The 23,428-nt window shown below is 39.7% G+C and overlaps 1 protein-coding gene across 34 annotated transcripts in view; it reads right to left on the minus strand.

Moving 5' to 3' along the window:
* NRCAM (neuronal cell adhesion molecule) overlaps nucleotides 1-23,428 on the minus strand; it is a 252,099-nt gene that overhangs the window by 128,422 nt on the left and 100,249 nt on the right. For 29 of the 34 annotated variants that reach the window (XM_070615391.1, XM_070615408.1, XM_070615403.1 and 26 more), the window contains exon 3: nucleotides 1,425-1,499. The exons of the other annotated variants lie outside the window; for them this stretch is intronic. The gene's annotated coding sequence lies outside the window, so the exon portion shown is untranslated. The remainder of the gene's footprint in view (nucleotides 1-1,424; nucleotides 1,500-23,428) is intronic. 34 annotated transcript variants of the gene reach the window in all.

Genomic DNA, 23,428 nt, shown 5'->3' on the forward strand with positions numbered 1-23,428 from the left:
TGGTAGGCCACTTTACTTAAACCATTACTACTAATTCCTAACAACTCAGATTTGGTATGTATAGGCTTCGTGTCCATGTCAGAATGGATGCGTCTTACCCTTGCACTGCTTTACTCAGCAGGTGTTCCTTATTTTATAAAGTATGGACACTCGTTGGAGAGCATGTGTATAGGTATAATCAAAACTTTATACAATAAGTCATTTCACATTAACTAAGGGAGCTTCCCATTAAAAGAGCATTTATACAAAATGAAGGCTCTTTTGGTCTTGGTCATGATTACCCAACTCAGCAATTTTTGCTAGTCTTTACTAATTTTCACTTTGCAAGAACTCTTCAAGCAGAACAAAACGTGTGCTATTTGATTTACAAAGCAACGTTCTTCGTTTCCGGGTTACCGATTTGGGGATTTCTGCTGGTACTTCGAAACACTGTAAGAATTAGTCAGTCATATGAAATCAGTTTCAATATAACACAATGGAAGCAGATTGAACTGAGGCATGAATCATTTCCTCTTAAGCACAAAACTACATCTGAATGAATCTATTTAAGAATTCTCGAGGACAAGGGACAACATGCTTGGATTTCACTACCTCAAGATCTTGCCTACAATCTTCTTTTCTTAATTAAAGTCTATGAGAGTTTCTTTATTTGCTAAATGAAACCAATGAAGCAGAGGACTAAACGTCTAACAATCATGCTCTCATAAATTCCTTAAGAAAGCCATTATTGGTGGAGATACAGTTCTCTGAACTGTGTTCCAGATCTCCAAGTAAGATATTTTTCATCAAGTTCAATGCTATAATAGTTGACCTTTAAGAAGGCAACACAGGTCTGGCAGAGTCCATGCTACAGCTGATAATTCTGAATGACACAAACGGGAACGAGGTGGGCACGGGGGTGGGGAATGTGTGTGGGGGGGTATGTTCAAAGCAGAAAGCACGTATCAAAGGGATATTTACACTTTCCAAACAGACTTTTGTATTATTTGGATTTCACTGTGAGACAAGAAAAATCATGTAACGATAGTAAGTTCTTGGAAGATTTTTGATATATGATTGAATCAAAAAGGAAACTCCGTTCTTGTAAATCTGTAATTCCTTCAGAAACATACTGTTTACTAGCAGTTCTTTTATTCTTCTATTTTCTGAACTTTATGATTCATGAGTTAGTTAAACAAAAATCTTATTACTATGAAAGGGCGTGAAGGGCTGGTTTTCTTCCCTGTGTATTTGATCCATCCTCTTTGACAAGCAGTACGATTAATGTTTTTGCATCTACATTCCTAGTCCCTGTCTTTTATCATACTCTCTGGATTGAAAAATAGTAAATAAGGCAATAATATTACATAATCACATCATTTTATGGTATAATCTCTTCTTTAGCTACTAACTAATTTAAAACTTTTAAGAAGACAAACTCTGACCTTTGAAGAAGGTATTATCTGAAGAAGCTGTTCTTCCTTTTGATTCTTTAAGCCAAAAGTCTTCTTAGCATTGCTCTGTGGGTTGAAGAGTAGGGGAAAATGTTAACAAGACATTTATCGTCAATCACAGCAGATTATCAATACATTGACTCCAACTGACTCCCCGAAGGGAAACACAATTACAGGAGGAGGCCTCCAAGGAAAGACAAATTCTGAATACATTTGCCAAAACACATCTCTGCTGGTTTCAATCAGAAGTGACAACAGAGAGGAGACTAAAACTCTGGTGGCCTTCCTCTTAAAGAATCGCAGTGAAGGAGTCCCATCTGTTCTTTCATTTCAGTTTAGGGAAATACAGGGTTTTTCATAACGCATGTGTACAGTGTGGCTAAAATACTTCCTTGCTGTGGGCTTATTATTATTACTTAAATTTTTATTTAGTGGAGTAGGAATCCTTTTGACTATGTTTGAAAGGCTCCAAGTTTTCAATGAGGGTCTCAAAGAGCTGATGGCAGGAGCCAAGCGCGAGCGGACCCACCTGGGCCATGACAAAGGCTCAGCTATGGATGGCCCCAGGGCTTGATCATCTCCAGCTCTCCTCTCCTCAGCCTGAATGTTTCCTTTGCAAATATTCCAGCTGAGAATTAGCCAGAAAGGGACAGCACGGATGGGGAAGAGAACAATCACAGCTGAGCCTATCACGTTTCATTTTTTCAGACAACCAAGTCAGTGACACCCCCAGTTTTCTAAGGGAGGATTTGTGGCGTTTTGGACTTTGGACTTTAGGAAACAGAAGTCATACTATCAACCTCTGAAAAACCTTTCAGAGAAGAGAAACAAGCATCAATTCAGGAGCTCCTGGCTGCACTCAAATATTAAGACAACTATCAATTGCAAAATGATTCCATTAACAAAATATAAAGATGCGCAATCATCTCAGATGTTTTAGTTTATGCCTGTATTATGAAATATTTTCTGTACTAAATTGTAAAAAGCTTTATCTTACTTACATGTAAAACCACTCAATAGGTTTTCGTTGGCTCTGATGCAATGATATTTTATCAGGACAAAATGTTAATGTTGTAGAGGTTAGTGATTCTTCCTTGGAATTAAAGCCAATTTTAGAGTAATCAAGGTTTTCTGTCCTTGTCACTTAGTTCCCACCTTTAAAAAACTCTCTAGAAGTGTGTAGGAAAGAGTCTATAAGAATTTGAACTATGTCTACAATAACAATTAAATTCAACAAACATATTGAACGTTTAATATGCATCTGTCAGTATACTGGATAAATATAAATAAGGAAAAAAGAATAAAACATAAATAAGACCCGTTTCCTACCATAAGGGATCTCAGTCCACACCCTGATGGGAAGAACAGAACTACCACCAACCACTATAAAATGCAGTCTTTCTAGAGTATTATGAGACCACAGAAGAAAACACAGTTGATTCTGCAAGGGGGCATCCAGGAAGGCTTTCCCCAGGAGATAACACTTGAGTTGGACCCTAAAGGTGGGTAGGAAGGGCATTCTAAGAAGACGGAAGAGCAGGAGCAAAGGGATGGCAATGACAAAGTGGGTGGTGTGTCCCCTTTAGTTGAGCAATGAAGCTACAAGCACAGTGATGATGGGGTCAGGGAGTATGGCAAAGAGGGGAGGCCACAGAGGTCATTTGGAACCAGAGTGCAAAGGGCCTTGAGCAACAACCAGTTTATGAGTCTGGACTTGAACTTGAGAACAACATGGACCTACTGAAGGTTATAGGCAAGAGGAAAGAACCCTTGTCAGTAGTGTAGGTGACTGACTGAGAGAAGGCAGAGATTGGAAAGGGGGACTATTCAGAGGGTGTTTCAATAACCAGTGTACAAGATTCTTGGCTTGTAGGGGTAACCCCTGACTCCTCCCTAAGCCCACATTTGACTGCTCGCCAAGATCAATCAGGATTCACAGATGGAACACTGGTTTGGGGGTAAGAACACGGATTTGGCAGTGATATTTGATATTACTGCACATCTTTTATTTTATTAATGGAATAATTTTGTGAGTTTTGGTTGTCCTAATATGTGGGTACACCTCTATAGGTGAAACTTGATTAGGCCAGCACGTGGAAGTGATCTTGTTTCTTGGCGCTGCATCTAGCCATCTCACCGTCTTTCCACCATCTCTCTCCCCCAGGGCAGCTCAGCTCTGCTTCTGGCCCTGCACAGGTCCTGAGGCAGGTGGGCAGCCCAGTGCTGTCCTTGACACTAGGGACACCCTCCCTCTGAATCCTTTTCTTCTGTTACTGGCTGTGGGCCCTGCATCAGTCTTTCTCTTCACATTGCAGTGTTGACGTCTGACATTGGTTTGGGCTTAGGCAATCAGACCCTGCCTAGTGGAACACTTTGTTTTCAGGTCATTCTGGCCAACCTCCCTCAGGGGAAAAGAGCCTGTCACCTCTTCCAGTCCAGTGTAATAGAGCTCTGCACTGGGACTCGAGACCAAAGTCTCAGCGAATAATACATTTTTGCTTTGTCTTCCTTTCTCAATGTCCCCACTACAAGTATCTCCTTTGGGGACCTCATGGGCAGAGCAGAATGTCAGCATTCTTGGGTCCCCTGGCCAAAACATACCACAATCCTTCATCTTCAAATAATCATTGGAAGGCAGATAGGCAATTCAAAAGGATAGCCTGTTCCTTCTTCTCAAAGCCTCTTCTAAAACACACTTCCGCGTATGGTAAAATCAACAGACACTTAGCGAGTGCTTTAGCTTGCTGACCCAAGCTCTTTAGGGGAATCTTCGCCCCAACTATCTGGCATCCTTCATCGTGTTTGAAGCACCTGCACCACATGGCTGGGGAGCTATTGCTGAAAATCTACAGCACGGATGACTGGAGGTACACCTAAATATTGGGAAGTGACTCCATTAAAGATACACATCAATAAAATTAATTTTACTGTAATTTTTACCTGGAAGAGATAAGAGAACTAACATTTAGTGGGCTGCCACTATGTCCCAGACCCTGTGTACCTATTGCAGTTGATGCACCAAATTCTATTAGTATTATTATCTCTTTGACACAGAGGCAGAAACTGAAGCAATGAGAGGTTAAATAAATGACCCTAGTCACACAGCTAGCAAGGAAACATCTAGAATACAATACTGCTTCTGTCTAAATCTGAAACTTGTGCTTTTTCCACTTCACCCATGGCTTGTGAGAGAGAACAGGATAAACGTGGAGTGGCAGTGGCTCCTGAGATTTAAGGGGAAGGCAGCAGAAGAGGAAGCTGTCAGAAAGAGTGGCCAGACTGAGAGGGTGGCACGGAGGAAGCCAAGAGATGAGGGTCAGGAAGGGAAAAGGGTGGCCCACAGGGTCAAAAACTGCAGGAAGGATGCAAATGAGGAGAACTCAGCAGCTGTCAGTGGGAAGTCCCTGCAGCCCTGAGCTGGTACCACCGCCACCTCCCCATGGACGCCGGTCTCCAGCTCTCAGGGACACCTCCACAACTTATCATATCTATTCCCCTCTGCCAAGTATACTTTTTAATTAATAATGTTTCACAAAGAAGGCAGGTAGGAAAATACTACTGGGTATGGTGTGGAAGAAGGTGTTTTTGAACATAAATTTTAAAGAGGAGTCAAAGGAATGTGGTTCTCTTGACAAGTTTGAATATTTTTAGTATAATTCAATTCAAGGCAAAATGCTCTTAAAAGAATACATACGTAATTTTGCATTGGCACGTTTCCCACAGGCATCGTGTGGAAACACTCTTTCATCCTTGCTTACGTGTATTATTGATCAGGCACTGCCTCATTTTTAACCTCCCTCTGAGGATTTAAACCCTTAGGCCTTGGCAAAGACCACCAAAAGACTCTGTATTAATTGTATCACCATGTCAGCAATTATGCCAAACATTTCTAGCGAATGGATTTTTGTTACATTCATTACTCTTGCTTTGACAACTGTGTCAATGGGCTTTCATCACTCTGAAACACATTTAGGTCAACAAAATAGGGTAATATATCATTGCTAAGGATTATTTTTCCAATAACAAAGTAACAATTTAAATTTTTTTTTTTTACCCAAATGCAATCAACTTATCCTGTTAAATAAAACTAGTCCTAAGTCAAAAGGTCAAGATAAGATCTGGTGTAAACTAAAACAGCCTTCAGAAAAGATGAATAACATCTAGGTGAAAAGTGTAAGAAGCCCAAAGGCCACAGGACACACAATACACCAATTACAATAAAAGTAATTCAATGGTGCGTAAGTATAACATAAAAAAATTCAATAACTCAAGACAGTGAAGACTTGCCTTAGCTACCAAAGGAAAAAGAAAATAATGCATGTCCCAATTGCTCCACAGTAAATTGAACTATTGACTGGCATGAATTTCTTGCAGGATTTTACTTTTTGGGGGTTTTTTGTTTTAAAATGAGAATCCATAACATTTACTACAACTGAAAATCTGTTACTGCAAATAGTATTAAGCAAAAAGTATCAACAAGCAAAAACGCTCAAAATTTCATTTAGTTTATACTCTCTGGCACAACTGTGAGGACACTAAAAATGCTTACTCTCTGGTTCCAGTGAGGTCGATTTCTCAAAACTGGCCTCTTTGATGATATAGTTAAAGGTAGATTACATTAAAACATCAAGCATTTGACCCTTCAAGCCAATTCTGTTTTCAACTGTGACAATTATTTCCCGTTAACACTCTTAAAAACTAAATATGACCGAGAAATACTTTTTTAGAACATCAGTTTTGAAAACCTTCCATGTAACAATAGGTTTATACACCTACATGCACTATTATGTTTTTATGTAGCATGCAAAACTGTCTTGTGCTTTTATCACTATCAAATGAGATTAATTTACAGACATTTTTAATCTCTGGTTCTAGCAAAACTTCAGTAGTATCAAAATCATGGACTAACCCCCAAACTCCTTTTTTCCTAACTTCCTGCCTTTGACATGACCCTTGGACTGAAATTGGGGTCTATTCATACTTATTAACTGGAGAGAAAAGAATAAACAAACAACTCTATTAAAATTGGCATGTATCTTTGGTTTCTCTGGGGTATGCCTGTCATCCAGCAGCCTAATTCAGCTTGAAATGGCAACACACCAAAACCATCTTGAAACCCAGTTCTCCTCCTTTCAGCAGCCTATGAAACCAAAAGCAGTTCAAAAAGCAGAGAGTATGGTCTGAAATAAAGCAGGTTCTCCAAATAGTACCTCAACCAGACGGCGTCCAGAGGGGTCCACCTCTATCACAACCTGGCTGGCTGGGGTTTCCGGGGACACACGGTCTTGACTTCTAGCCCCAAGTTTAGCATCAAGTTCAGCCTACCCTTGCAAGACTAATAAACTTGTTGAGACTTGGGACCAACTCCATGACCTCTTAAATGTCAGAGTGGGAGCAAGGCAGAGAGCCATTCTGATGGGGAACTTGGAGGTGAACAAGGGCGCGTCATGCCTTACCTTCCAGAGAAATGAAATCACAAATCCCTTGATAAACCAAATAATACAGACTGAAGACTGAACACCGCCAGAAGCTTCTGACTGTTTCAACTGACATCATCATTTGCCACCTTGCAAACATCCACTAGTGAGCAACTTACACTGACCTATGGCAGGTTGGATATACGCCATCTTACTGTCTGTCAGTACACTGGCCATCACGCTGTCACAAACACTGTTGTTACATTTCATGATACAGAGTACATAGCACATTTCATGGTTTTATTGGAGGAGTTGTCATAAAAAGAAACCTAGAAATCCAGTGTGCAGTAACGGCTAGCTATCAAGGGCCATGCTCCCTTCTGTCAGAGTGGCTGTGGGGAACAGGCTCCTGTCCAGGTCTACACTTCCAGCTCCCCTGGTATCTGGGTGAGACCAGGAGACGTCAGGGAGCTAATCTATATCATTTTTTTGCCCAGATGTTTACGAAGCAAGTGTGTCTTTCCTACCCCTCTTGCCTCTCCTCTGCTGGCTGGATGTGGATGCCCAGTGTAGCTTTGGAAGTCACATGACATGGCCTCTGTCCACATAGATCCCTGCAGAGTCACAAGCAGAGATCCTTCCTTCCACACAAATGGGCTACACTACCAGGACTGGACTGTTATATGAGTCGGAAAGGAACTCTAATTCAGTCAAGTTTCTACAATCTAGGGGTTTGTTACAACAGCTAGCTCCGCTCTATCTAAGAGTCAGCATGTCATGAACATAATAGAAACCTTAAATTAAATCTATCCCTCACTGGGCCTTTTTCTGTGTCTATAACCTAAGAGGAACAGGTTTAATTTAAAAATATTAGTGTAGTCAGAGCAGCAGAGCAAAAGTGATTAAAGGATATTAAATAAGCCCTATTAGAGACAATTAGAATAACAGCGTTTACTTTGCGTAGGGAATAAAAAGTTTAAAGGAGGCAAGTTAAACTGTCGATAAATATATGAAGGTCCTAAAAATTTTATATGGCAGATAGTGAGAAACTATTTCTCAACTTCACTAAATGTAAACTAAACAAATATAGAAAATTTATGTGATGGTGTATAAAATAACACTGCATCTGGAACATGGGGAAGATTGAAAATACTGTTTCTGAGAGAATCTGATTCAGTAGGTATAGGTGGGTCTTGGAAATCCACTTCTCTACTAGGCAGCCCCAGCAGGTTCTGATGCATGTGGTCATGGGCCACATCATGGACAACATGGTGAAAAATGTCACTAGGATAATGATGGTTAAACAGTGAAATATACCACTTGGTGAGGTTATCAAATGTCCTTCCTAGAAGAAAATAAAACTGAAAAGTTTCTCAACCACAGGGTGGAAAACACATTCTGTCAACAAACATTACAGAGCTCTGGGAATCTAGACAAGTAAGACATGGTCCCCATCCTAAAGCAGCTCACAGTCTTAGGAGGGTGACTGTGAACGTATATCCGTGTGTGTGTGTGTGTGTGTGTGTGTGTGTGTGTGTGTAGAGGAGGTGGTGATGCGGAGAAGGCATGAACAAAGATGACCTCTGGGTTTGAACCGGGGAAGACGAAATCTCATCCATGAGTGAGCAGATGTTCCCCAGTGTGGCCCGAGGTACCCCAATCTCCCCTGGGCATCTTTATTCTAGAACACAGCCTCCAGATAATGTTACCATCAACCAAGATATAGACTGAAACGGAGGGAGGGGAGACACAACCCTACTCAAGAATCAAAAGCAGTTCACCTTTACGTATTTTACATATGAAACTTCCAGATAAAGGGCTGGAAATTCTAAGGCAAACAAAAAAAAAGTTTCATAAAACCACATGGCTATATGGGAAGTTATTATTTAATGGGTAGTTTCAGTCTGGAATAACGAAAAAGTTCTAGAGATGGAGGATGGCAATGGTCAGGTAACAATGTGAATGTACTTAATACCATCGAACTGTACACTTAAAAATGGTTAAAACGGTAAATTTTATGTTATATACATTTTACCACAATAAAAAAAAAACACAGCTATAGACTTCCTTCTAACTCTGTAAGTTAGTAAATATAATAGGATATTTGCAGGAAAAAAAGTCAACTTATACCCTATACTCTCCCATCAATACTTTGTGTCCCTGAAAAGTCAGGAAAATAAGAATTTATTCGACAAGTATTTAATGAGCAACTACTATGGCCCAAGCACTGTGCTAGGCACTGAAGATACAGTAATGAACAGAACAGACAAATGCTGCTCACAGAGCATATACCTACTCATCTCCTCATACACTCAGCAAATATTTATTCAATGTCCATTACTTGCCAAGCTCTACGCTGGGCACCGGAAATACAAGGGTGAAAACCCAACAATGAAAACATCAGCCAATCAGACCCTTCCTTGCCCTCATGAAGCTTACAGTCGACTGCAGGAGAGAGATATTGATCAAATAATCACAGAATTGAATCTAGAACATCGACTTTGAAAAGTCATCAAAGCAGAGATGTGTGGAGCTCCTAGAGTGGGTGGTGATAGGAACTGGCTTAGTCAAGGCAGTCGGTCTTCTGAAGGAAATGATGACTGAGCTGAGAGCTGATGAACAGCGTTGGGAAGGGACAGCATGGCCCTAGCAGAGCGGAGGGAAAGGGGGAGTGGCCTCGATGAGGCTGGAGAAGCAGGCGGAGGCCGGGCCACCCAGAGCCCTGTAGATCTTTCGGTCTTTATCTTAAGGGCAATGGGAAACCACTGAAGGATTTTAACAAGCCTGGCCGGGGGGAGAGGAATGATTTGATCAGAAATAATACTTACTTTGCTGCCCTAAGAATTTTTAAATGACCAACTGAAAATGAGGGCCAGAACTATAAGTGAATTCCTATACAGTTGTACAAATAGGTAGAAGTCTTTGAAGCTTTCAGATAAAAGGTGGTGTTTAACATATCAAAGAATTATCACGATCAGATCAAAAATTAGAAATAGCACTCCAATTTTTAGTTCTTTAGTGTTGATCAAAACATAGAGTCTCTTAAGGTTTTATTATAAAATCTACTGATGAAGCTGAATGTGATTAAAAGTGAGTCACCTGAATTTAAGCAAAGTAAATTAACCTGCCCACTCTTGATTAACACTGTTTAAAGTGGATACTTTGGGGGGAAAAAAAAAGCAGTGAAACTATTTGATCAAAGAAATGAAGTGTATTAAACTTGACAAAAATGATTACTTAGACATCTTTCACTAACATATAAGGTGACAATGGGACATTTAACTAAATGTTGCAGTATTTTGATTAATATTTAAGAATCTGAATGAAGACACAGATAGCATTTCTTCCTTTAAAATATAGTTATTAACGCTAATATATACCATTGAAAAGGACAAACACTCAGACCGGCATAATGCTGTGGTAACAGCAGATACATAAGGTGCTAAGAAAAACTCCATCTTTTGTATATAATTAGGTTAGCCACATGCTCACTATTTTAATTTATGCAGACTTAAACATTTAATAAGTCAGTGACAGACATTTCTGCATTTCAAATTCTGGATAAAACTAAGAGTAGGAAACATCGAACTTCTAATTGTGTAGTGAGCTGATCTGACCTCTGAACGACATAGTACATTCTAGACTATCTCTCAAAGTTCAGAAAAGTTGTACAGACTTGACCCATATAATTTGCACAATTCACCTTTTCACCAAATTGTCATTGATACAATTCAGAGCTGTCAATTCGTTGTTCTGCTTAAATTATCTTAAGAATGCAACGTATATAGCCAGAAGAATGCTCCCAAGGATGCTTTTATCTACATTTCATTATAAAGTACCAAAGTCTCCTCGACATTCTAGGTCCTGGCGACTACAGCTTATTTGCAGAGGCGTCTATCACCATCACTTTCGGAGATTTAGCCTTATAAAGATCTTAATTTTAAAGTTTAATCTGACTTGATTTAAAACCTCGTAATTTTATTGTTCTATCAATTTACACTTTGGGCTAACCAATTTTAATATACTTGAGTATAAAAACGTTTTTAAACTTCACGTGCAAAGTTCTGATTTTTAAAGTAAAGTGTTAAATGCCTAGTTAAACTGCCCATTGGTATCAAAACTTCCCAGCAGATGTTACAAATAATAAGTCAAATTGTAAACAAAGAGATAAAAATGAAGCAAACCAGATTTAGGAACAGTAAAGGAGAATGGATGCATTTCCCAAAAATGGAAGGGGAGAAAAGCTTTTTTAAAAAGTTTAAGTTTTCTTTAAAGTTAAAATTATCATTTGGCTGTGCATTTTTTGTTGCTGGCACTAAACAAAACTCACTATAAAGATGAAACGAGAGGAGGTTTGAAAACCTTTCAGACATTTGGATAAAGACGAGACATTTTTCTTTTTCTTTCCGTTTTCAAAGTTGTCAAGTCATTTTTGTTTCAAAATTTTCTTTAGATGCGCTAGTTTTCTAGTCTCTTCTTGATACAGATGTGAACTCACGAGTAGTCGCCTCACTTTTATTTTCCCTCACAAGTTCCTGAGAAGTTGCCATGCTCACTGAACTGAATTGGAGATCTTTTCATAACACTGCTCTGGAAGGAAAAAGGAAGGAACTGCAACAGAAACAAATAAAATGGGTTCCAAATACCACTTTGATGTCGCCTCAGTGATGTTTACTCTGTGTTTCCCATAATACTGATCGGCACTGCGACCTCCAGAGGAGGATCTTATCTCCACTGCTTAGCTGTCTATGCAAGCACTGATTTTCAGTTTTAGTTCTAATGAATTTTTGAACCAAAGGGAACTTTGTGGGCAGAAAAACACAATAAAAGGCAAAGGAATTCAGATAGGATTTAAATTATGGCTTGGCAGGACCCCAATCACACCTAAGCCTACCATTATAGATTTCTCCGTAGCTGTATCTGAGTAGAGATTTGACCAGGCCTAATCTCGGTCAATACCAAAATGGCTTTGGGAGTCTCAGATCTATCGGTTGTCTAAATCAGTCTCCCAATTTGAGAATTGGAAACCCTGGTCATAGAGAAATCTGGAATACCATTAGTTCCAGGTCACTAACTCAAGTTAAGTCAACTATGAAGCTGTCCATTTAAAAAGAGGTCATCTTTAATGCAACATGACCTATAGTAAATGACCATTATTTTTAAATAAAGCAATCAAATTATGAATTCAATAGCTTACCAGGTGACGTTAGGCAAATTACTTGCTCTATGTGTACAAAATGGGGTTAATAATCCTGACCTATCTCTTAAGGTCTCTGGGGACAATTCATTTAGGAATTGTCTAAGTGCTGTATAAATGTTACTGGTGTTATGAGAGCTTGGTTTTATTGTCATTGGAACACCACCATCATAAAAAGGAATTCAGAGGTTTAGTCAGAGGTGAATTAACAAAGCAAGGTCTATGCTAATACAAGCGCCCTCTGACCCTGGATCACTGAGCTTGAAAAGTGGCACAGATCAGAATGTAAATGAAGTTTGCATTTTCAGAGGCACAGAGTTTTTGTTAGTTTATTCCCTATTCAATTCCTTGGCTTTGAAAATCGTTACTTTGGGAGCAAACCACCATTTTCAATGTCCACTTTTCCTTTTTTTCAAAATACTCATTGCTCCCTCAGCATCATCTGCACGAGAGCATGACATTGGAAGCTTGCAAAGCCTTTCTCTCCGCATCAACTCTCTGGTACACCCAGGAAACACGCCTGTCAGTAGACATGGCTATGCAGACACAAAACTTCTTTCATTTCAAAGTTTTTTAAATTGTGTGATTCCCAGACTTTCTTTACTTTGAGAGAGAGTACATTCTCATCCCCTAGTTAATTTTCCACAATTCATTCCTTTATTTGATAGGTACTGAGTATCTAGTATGTACCAGGCACTGTCCTAGGTGCTGGAGACAGCAATGACTAAAACAGGCAGAAATTCCTGCTCTCACATGGGTTATATTCTAATGGGTGAAACCAAGTAGCAAGCAAAATAAATAAGTAAACAAATATTATAATATGTTAGCATGAAAACATAAAGTATGGTGAGGGGATGGCAGTGCAAAGACGGGGAGGCGCTGCAATTTTAAATACAATGGTCAAGGGAAAACTTCTTTGAGAAGGTGTGATTTGAGTAAAGATTTGAGGGATACAGCGGGAGAGCGAAGGGCTTTGAGGGTAAGGTGAGGGTGCCAGCCAACGAAAGCCTCCGGGAAGGGAGTTTGCATGTTTGAGAACAGCGGGGAGGTTGGGGGGCTGAAGGGAGGGAGCACGCGGTGGAAGAGAAGGAGATGAAGGCAGAGATGGAATGGAGCACCGGATGATCAAGGGCTGGGACATCATTGCAAGTCCTCTGGCTTTCGCTCTGAGTGAAATGGGAAGCCCTTGAAAGAATGTGAGTAGAGGAGTGATGGGATCGGACTTCCATTTTTAAGGCTGGAACAGGCTGTGTTGAGAAGAGGCTGAAGGAGAGTAAAGCCGAGACAGGAAGACGGCAGAAAAGGCTATTGCAATAGTTCAGGGCAGACATTAGCGGCTTGATCCAGTGGGGGTGGCACAGGGGTAGACTTTCAATTATTAATCACATCCATATTCTTCATCTAGCTGTGGTCTCCTATTTGAATTACTTCACTCTCAAAGAAAGAAAGTATTTTTTCTTGAAAGCCTTTTCTTTCACTCCCTCCTGGTCAACATTAATACTTTCCCTCCCATGAGACCATCTTAGAAAGGGTCAACACATGCCACATTTGAATGCTGACAAGTAAGCAAGCAAACAACTGTTAAAAGATAAACTGAGGCATATTAAACATTTTCAAGAGTTTATTTGAGGGAAAACTGATTCGAATTGGGCAACATCCAATCTAGCAGACAGAAAGGAGCTCCAAGGAGCTGTACAAAATGAAAGACTTTTATAGGCAGAAGAGAGCGGGACCAGGAAGTTATACTAGGCAAAAACGCAGGCTGGCTGTTACAAGGTTACTTTCTTTTCGGGGATGGTGGGAGTCCATCAGGCAAATTACTAACTAGGGCTGATCAGGCGATTCTTGACTGACTGGTTTAAGATCCATTTCTAGGAAAGCCAAACAATAAGTCAGTGTCGGTTTGGTGATGTGAGACATAGCATAAGTGACTCCATTTGGAGGCCTGTTGTCTTGTTTTAACACTACTCTCCAAAAGTAAAATGACTTGATGGGGTTCCACTGGAGTTCTCGGTTAAGACAGCCGCCACTCTTCATCGGGCACTGAGATACAGGATAGACGACTGCGGAGGGAAAGCCTCCCTCTGAAGCGGGCGGGGCATGAGAAGGGACTGGACCGGGTACAGGAGGCTGGGATGAGCCCAACAGCTTCGCTTTTCAGTAACCTTTACAGATCTGCTCGCATTTTGAGTTAAGTTCCACTAGGAGTGCACAAAAACATTTTTGAAACAAATTATCCTGTTTTCATATGCTCTCATGTCCATATAAACCAAAAGAATGCTCACTGCCTTTTAACTCCTGTGTGTGTAACATGTAGTACTTTTTTTTTTTAATCTTTAGCTGAGGACCCTATAGTCAGACACCATGTACCAGGCCAGCCTATGTCCTGCGCCCTGATGGCCAGGAAACAGCAAGGACAGACATTCCCTTCACCAAACATTAGGGAGGTGGCCGCACTGAGGCACAGTTCCCTGTACTGCAGGAAGCTGGTGGCAATGGCTACTACCCAAAGAGAAGATTCTGGAAACGACTCTTGTGGGAAAAGGAGGAAAATCAATCAACCTAGAAGAAAAGTCCTCGGCAACTTAGGATCCCTGGTGAAGGAGCAACGTGTAAGCAGAGAGTTCTTGGATTACCGCGGCGTCTTCTCCAGGTCGGCGGGAGTACTCTTACTTTTTATCTTGATCTCTCAAACTTCCATTCTATAAATGAAGTGATATATGGCCTTCATTAATGGATTATTACTTTATATAAATTCTCTCTCTTTTCTTCATTTTGGGTGACTTACCAGAAAAAAAATACTTCTTGACTTTTAGAAAGAAATGTTTTTTCCTGAGTTTGGGGTCCTACCCTGGGGCTCCAGTTCCTCCGAGTATTTGCATTGCCTGCTGGCTCATCTCCTTCAGGACTTTACTCCATGTCGTGTTCTCAGCGAGACCTCCTGTGGCTACCCCATCCAAAATGGCAACCTACCCAATTCCCCATCTCCTTTCCCTGTTTTATTTCTCTCCTTAGCACTAATCACCTTCTAACATATTATGAATTTTATTGATTTACAGTCATGCATTGCTAAGGACAGGGATACATGCTGAGAAATGTGTCATCAGGCAATGTCATTGTTGTTTGAACATTATAGCGTGTACTTACACAATCCTAGATAGTGTTGCCTACTATACACCTAGACTATATGGTACTAATCTTATGGGACCAGCGTCTTATATGCAGTGTGTCTTTGACCAAAATGTCATTATGCGGTGCACAACTGTCTAGTGTGTGCACTAGAACATGGGCTTCAGGAGAAGACGGATGTTGTCTGCTTTGGTCGTGCTACATTCCCAACGCCTAGAACAATGTCTAACACAAAGAGAACATCAACAAATACCTATTGAATGAATGAATTCATTCTGCAGAGCAAGCAGACAATAATGTTAACTTGAAATGCTATATTTAAAAGATTACTTTTGGCTAGCACATGCATAGAAAGTATTCCCGGAAAGATACGCAAGACATTGATAACAGCATTTACCTTGGGGGAGTTCTGGAAGGGGAGAAATTTACATATAATTTTATAGCTATATGTACTATTCACATCTTTAGATCATTAGAATTGTTTTATCATCACTCAGAGATGTCTGGGTAATGTGAATTATGGGCCATTTTAAATTCTTTTTATAATCGTCGACAGTAAAAAACTAATAAACGTTCATTTAAAAATAGTTAATCACCTGTATGTGTAAAAATCTACACATAAATATATACAATATGTTTGATGAGACATACAAAGTTAACACAAAAAGAACATCCAATAACTTTTTTACTTTTTGAGTGCTCAAAGATCTCACACATAACGGAATTAACAGACCTGCTTGAGTGGTCTGTTGGTAGCAAAGATCACTGTAGCTAATAAGGACGTCCCAATAATCAGGACACTTTGGACACTGAAGAAGGAGGCAGATAAGAGTGTATTCTTAGGACTTTATTTACATTAATGACATGGTCGCCAGTGTTTCAACTGAGGTCAATGCTTGAAAAGCATTTGTTCTCATTTGAATTTCAGGGCAAAGTTATTATACAATATAGTATCTATAATACAATTTCCTGAGAAAAATGAAAGAAACCGTGAAACCCAGAGTACAGACAGGAAATTCAAAGAGAAGTGGGTGGACAAAGTAGAAGAGTTAAACTCTAAGAGCACAGTTATTTAAAGACTAAGAAAATTCAGAATGAAAAGAGGGCAGACGCGGTAAGTGAATGCAACTTGTTAATAGCAGAAATAAATACTCTAAATATAATTCAGGTCCACTTGAGACCCCGGCCATATGTAATATACAGCGAAGATTAATAGATTTCATAGTTTATTTTCCGGAAATGAAACATAATCAAGTTTGGGAAAGGTGCTCTAGAGTCCCGTTTGAAATTAACAGTGGCCTGTGGTGATAAAGCGTGGAAAATTTCCCAAAAGAAACCAGGAGGGAGGGAAAGAAACACTTAAGGGATGGAGACTTGTTTTAATGGAGAGAACAGGAAGGAAGCACGAACCCCAAGACTCATGTTGCTCTTATCCCACAATTCTTTTAACATCACTCAGTTCTTTTTGCATCTCCTCTCTCTTTTCTCTCACTCTCGTGAGTACTCCACTTTCCAGCCAAGGACTTTGATTTTATTTTTAATCTACCTAACACCAGCTGTGGCCAGAGCCTTCCTATGAAAGGGCTTAGTTCAAATAGCCTGATCATTAATGCAAATACCGAGCACATGGAGCCAACGCTGTTTTGGAAAGAGCGTTGGTCGGAATGCCTGAGCACAATCCAGCTCTGCTTGTTCCTAGCTGGACAGCTTGGGGTGCACCGCTGAATCTCACTTCCGTCATCCTTAAAAGGGGGATAATGAGACCTGTCTTATCCACACAGGATGGTTAAGAGTATCAAACTAGATAAGGCACACCTAAAAGCACTATCTCCAAACCTAAGTTGTTTTTATGATGAATTTTATGCTATTTTACTGTCAATGGAAAATATGAACAAAAAAGAGAAAGCTGCCCAAGAAAAATAGCAGAATGTCTTTCGATACACTTGCTCTATATCCAGCTGTAATAAAAGTCTGATAATTGGTTTTTTCAGGGGTGTTTTCCAGGATGCAAAACTTTGTTGCGTAGGTGTAATCGTGCCATGTTTCATTTCATGAGGTTCAAAACAGAGCGACGTTGAATATAATCTTACAGGTGGTCTTTGAAGATATTTCATGAGCTAAAGCTAACAAATCCAATTATGGAATTTTTAAAAACTGTGCCCCTAATCCAGCTTTTCTCATCCTCATGTCCACTGAGCTCTCCGGAATACAGAAATAATACAGAGAACTCAGGGGAAACTCTCAAGCTAGTGCAGAAAGAATGACAACAGTATCTTCCTTTTAATCAAAAAGGCAAATAGGTAAGCTTATACCACACTTTGTGCACTGGAAGTATTGCATTACAATATTAAAAAACAATAGGAATGCAGCAGAAAGGGGAGAATGAGGCCTGGCTGGAAAATTATTTTCAGGTAATATAAAAATGGTCCATGAAACCAACAACAAATATCTATAGGCAGAATGACAACATACATTGAAATTACATGTTAATACACCCTGTTGGTGTACCCTTTTGGCAAGCATAAACTGAGTAGCATTTATTTTTCCTGAAACTGTGTTCATATTTGATTAGTAAAAATACTTGAACTAATCTGTCATTACCCACCCAAGTCTGACTTTTACGTGTGTAACAAGCTGTGTGAAAGATACTGACTTGTGATACAAACTCCACTAACCAGATCAGCACAGAAAGCAAAATCAAATCAATGAACAGAGAACAGAAAGCTTCAGACAAGCCTTTCCGGCTGGAATGCAATGCTAATTTTGGCTTCAGTTTTAAACAAATCATTAAAACGGTACCTGAGGGGAACAAAAATCAATCAGCCCCAGTAAACAGTCAAACCTCACTTCCCTCCTCACAGAAACAAGCATGGATATTACCTTACGAATGAAGTTATCTTCCTGCTTCTTGTTTCCTTCCAGGAGCAAAAGGAAAATCCTAAACAAAGTGCCCATCCTGGCACATTTCTGCGGATAAAACATTGGCAACTGACCCCTGCTGTGGCTGGACCATGTGCAGTAAAATGTCCAAGTCTTCTCGACAGCCAATCCACAGCTGCTCAGACCTCCGGGGCCTCCCAGGGTGATCAGCCTGGCTTTGTGGCAGTACAATGGGGGTTGAACATTTCCTCGTATCGACTTAGAAGCAAGAAAAATCTGTTTAGTTGCTCAAAACTCTTTAGCAAAATACACAATAGGTTATGGTTTGGTAATACTGTTGTTTTAAGAAAGTAGCTGCCAAAAAAAAAAAAAAACAAAGTAACTGCCATATTTTCACCTATGGGGGGAAATGTAAGGTGTTATCTAATTTCTTCTTCTCTTAATCTAGTATCAACTCAAAATAACATTTTAGAATTCCTATCTGGTCCTTGTTGAAACATTCTTTCTTTACAGGACACAATAACTGCTTGAGACTGGCTTGTTTATTTCAGCATCATAACCCACTTCACACAGATGGATAACCGGCCATCGATCTGACTCACAATCGTTTCTGCCTTTTTCCTTCCACGGTAGCCTAGAAACACTATTTGCTTCAATTAATTTAATGGGAGATCTTAGTAAAAATAAATATTCAAACTATTTTCTTTGTTTCTTTTCCCCTACCAATTTATTGCTCAATTTCATTCCTCTCTTAGGCTTCTCTAGTACCCATTGTCATTAGCATTTACCTATCCGAGCTGTAAAAACTTTTAGAGGTTAGTTCTTATTATTTTTATAAGCCAGATATTATTGATATGTAAGTGCACAAATAAAAATAATAAATAGTGAATAGGTATTTTCCTTAGACTGCTAAATAGATCAAGGTTACATTTCATGTTAAGAAGACGTAAAGAAAGTAACAGAAGCTGTACTAGAATGTAGTATGTAGAGGATAACCTCACGGTCCGTATTGCCACAAGGCCTTAAGACACCTGTTTTTGCCTGAATTTCTAATGCTTATTTTTCAAGTTTCAAGGTTCTTTGGAAAAACTTCAAGAGAAACATGTTTATAAGTCATCAGCAACTATGAGTCAAGTTTAGAAAGTGTCCATTTATGATATTTTCAATTACAGGTATTCACTTCCTCAGAACAAACTTCAAAATCTGTTCGTTTATTACAGTGACCGTCATGAACAATGGGTGGGTATGTTTCTTTGAAGCTCTTTTCGGCACTTCTTAAGACCTGCTTAGAAGAATGCTTTTCTTCACAAAAGCACAACCAACATGTAACAATCGCCTTCAAAGCCTATTGTCAGGGAGACACAATAACCAAAGCCACGTGACCTCTGAAACCCAACCAAGTAGAGACATCAGAAAACCCTGATGGGGTCCCACCTCTGCACATCTGTTTCTCTCCTTCATGGTCCTAATTAGCTTTGAATTACGCTAGTAAGAACTTGAAAAAGAGAAAATAATTTTCTGATTTATTTTTCACTCTTTTAAAAGATAAGACAAGTAGAGGGGGAAAGCATTTAAAGTTATTTCCTCCTGATTACATATCTGCTGCTCTGTGTGTGTGCTATCAGTGGGACCTGCTGACAGGAAACGGAAAATAATCAGCTGCCCGGGTCACCAATACGGCACACACTGCTGGTGACAGAACAAGCCAGGCGTGTGATTTATATTTGTTACCTCTTTCGGTATTTTCCGATCATTCCTTTGGAGTGAATTTTTAAAATGTAAACATTCCCATTGGAAAGTGGAATGTGCCTATGTTTTTCCATTAATATGTTAACATAACCTTTTCTTTTCCTGGTCAGTTATTCCCACAGCTATAAAAGAGGCTCATGCACCAATTCGAAAGGCTGTATTTAAAAGAACAGTGTAAGGACTACTTAAAATTGCTTTAAACTGAGGCTGTGAACAGGGAGGGCTGCACGGAGGAGAGCGGAGTCCGATTATGCAGCCTGACTGACTGAGCCTAATCAGGATTATTTCAGCACACTGCCTCACCAGAGCCACAGGCCCGTTAGCCGCTCAACGCTTCTGTGGGCCCATTTCTCGCTCTGTCTCCCACGGCGACCTGGTGCTTTGCAGTAGGGGTGACTCAGAACATGTTTTGGTAAATGGGGGTACTGGGTCTGCCAGGCTCCTCAAAATCCATCATCAGATCTGTCATTACATGACAAGAATGGGTATTGTCCCACTTTAAAACAGTACCATTGGGATTGCCATGCAGAAGGGGACCCTTCAAATTAATTCTTTCACCTTACAATACATTTTTATTAAGAAAAGTGAGGGCTGGCCTGGTGGTATAGTGGTAAGTTCACATGCTCTCCTGCAGCCCAGGTTCGTGGGTTTGGATCCCGGGCACTGACCTACACACCACTCATCAAGCCATGCTGTGGCAGCATCCCACATGCAAAATGGAGGAAGATGGGCACAGACGTTAGCTCAGGGACGATCTTCCTTACCAAAAAAAGAAAAGAAAAGGAAAGTTGAAGTTGACAGCTATTACTCCTTCCACAAAAGCAGCTCTGTCTTGGGAAATGTAATTTTGGTTATCTCATTTTAAACTCATCCGGTTATTAACTCTTATCATCCTGCTTGACACATCATTCTCAAACAGGTAGTTCCATTTTGAGGACCGGGTGAAGCAACTGGTGGCACCAAAATGTACATTCCACTTTCTATTTCCTACATTCAACCCCTCAGATGGCTCAGACTGACCCGTTTCTGGAGAGTAACTGATTTTCTACACGCTATGACTTGGTACCCATTTTATCTTAAGTACTTAAAAATATTACACGTGCTTATTTACAGAAAAACTTCTTCATTTAAATCGAAAATCACATATCTAAATTTTTATTAAAATAGATACAATCAAAATTTTCAGTTTAAAAAAATTACTACCTATCCAAATTTCATAGGTTTAAATATCATAATGCATGTGCGGAATTGCTCAAACTCTGTGCCTCAGTTTCCTCATCTGTAAAATAAGGATAATTCAGTACCTTCTCCATAAAGTTGCTGTGTGGATTAACTGAGTTAATATTTGTTAATTACTTAGAGCAACGCTTGGTACATATTGGATGCTATGTGTGAGTGTTTGGACTAAATAAATAAAAATAAATCAGATGCCATCTATAAATGAGAAAGGGAGCAAATGATCCTTTCAGGCATTCTTCCAGAATAGAAGAGCTCTACCCTGAACTATGCATGTACCTTGGTGACCTTTATTTTTGACATCACTTAACAGGCTTTTATATTTGCCTGAGTTCACATTCACTGCCAGTTTTCTGTGACATTTTCTAAGTTCTCCCAGTGCAGAAATAATGGATGCTTTTCTTTTAAATTCCTTTACAGGAAGGAAAAAGGATGTCAATTAGCTGGTTGAATGTGAGGTAAAGAATTTTGCTAAAGTAGCCTATAAACTGAGCGGGAAAAACGAATTAACTAAATGTTTCTTTCCCCACCCTGAAACGCTATCTCTACCCAAAAGCTCACAGGCATCAACGGGCGTGTTTCTCAAAGCTGTGGATCTGCGTGGAGACAAGTTAAGTGCCATGTCATTTGGTGAAAGTGTCGCAAGAGCCATCTGTTTCTGTAAATACAGTACTGAGACCCAGGAACCCCAAAGATAATTTGATGGCACAGCAGACTGGCATCCTATTGCTTTTTCATAATTTACTGATAGGCAAAATGCCAAGATTCTAGAAAGGCATTGTGATGCTGAGTTAAGGAGGGAGATGGACAGAAAATGTTTTTGAGGCAAATTGGTACACTTTTAAATATTTCAAGAGAACAGCAGAGTTTGGTTTTCTTTCTGAATCTGCACACCATCAAAACAAGAAAACATTCACTAATTCTCAGCTTGCTTTCTTTCTGTCATCCCCATCTCCCAGAGCTTCCACAGACTTCACAAGGCACTGATTTTTAAAAAAAGAACTCTGGTATTGTTACAATTAAGAATGATTCCATCTGAAAGTGGTTTTTGCAAATGCAAGTCGTCAAAACTCTGGATACCTTTAACAAGAGTACTACAATGAACCAGAATTTCTTGTACGCTGTATCCTTGCAGCACTTTATAGAGAGTGTCTTTATACGCATCAAGATATTATACAACATGCATTTTATTTCAAATGCGTGTGTAATGACATTGCATTTAAAGTCTTCTTACTTAGAATTGTCTTCAAATACATGGAAATTTATCAGATAATTCAAAGACTAGAATAGCAACAGTGTAATGATAACTGAAATTTAGAAGCATATAACAATGAGGGATGGAAATGAGAAGAGAAAAGAAGGAGGTTGTAAGGAACAGGAAAGATATTAGGCATCAAACCATATGAAACTGCCATTTTGTGGGTCAAAAAAGGTCAAATACCAGGAATTTCATATGATTCAAACTAACTACTTCCCTGGGACTTCTCAGCTCCAGTAACATCCAAATAATTAACAGAAATATAGCCAGGATCCCAGAGCAAACATTTTTCATTTCCATCACTGGTTGTAAAACAAGATTCATTACCATTTTCTGGAAGTTTCAGTTGCTATAAGCAATGACTTCGCAAACAGCGACATGTTGCTGAAGTCTGTTTAAGTGTTCAAATAATTTTTCCTACCCAAGTTGAGTCCCTAAAAGATCAATGCAACTCTTTTAACTGATTTTACCTGTTCTGCCACAATTAATCCTACTCATCACTCATCTTTCTTTTTCTTAGACAACATTATAGGAAACAATAAACTTCTTCACAATGCCCAGTCTCCAATTTATCAGGGTTTCCTTACAGTTCTTGTCTGAACGTGTATATATATGTGTGTGGAGCGGTATAATTTCAACAAAGTTGCAACCTTAAAATTTTTATTTTTTGCTGAGGAAGATTAGCCCTGTGCTAACACCTCTTGCCAATCTTCCTGTTTTTTTGTTGTTTTTTTCAGCTGAGGAAGATTAGCCCTGAGCTAACATCTGTGCCAATCTTCCTCCACTTTAATATGTGGGTTGCTGCCACAGCATGCTCGACAAGTGGTGTAGGTCTGTACCCAAAATCCAAAGCCACGAACCTCAGGCTGCCAAACAGGAGTGCGCTGAACTCAAACACCACGCCACAGGGCCAACAGTGAAGGTTTTTTTTGGTTTTTTTTTTTAAGATTTTATTTTTTTCCTTTTTCTCTCCAAAACCCCCTGATACATAGTTGTATATTCTTCATTGTGGTCCTTCTAGTTGTGGCGTGTGGGACGCTGCCTCAGCGTGGTTTGATGAACAGTGCCATGTCCGCACCCAGGATTTGAACCAATGAAACACTGGGCTGCCTGCAGCGGAGCGCACGAA

This window comes from Equus przewalskii, chromosome 4 (genome assembly GCF_037783145.1).
Source record: "Equus przewalskii isolate Varuska chromosome 4, EquPr2, whole genome shotgun sequence".
Classification (NCBI taxonomy): domain Eukaryota; kingdom Metazoa; phylum Chordata; class Mammalia; order Perissodactyla; family Equidae; genus Equus; species Equus przewalskii.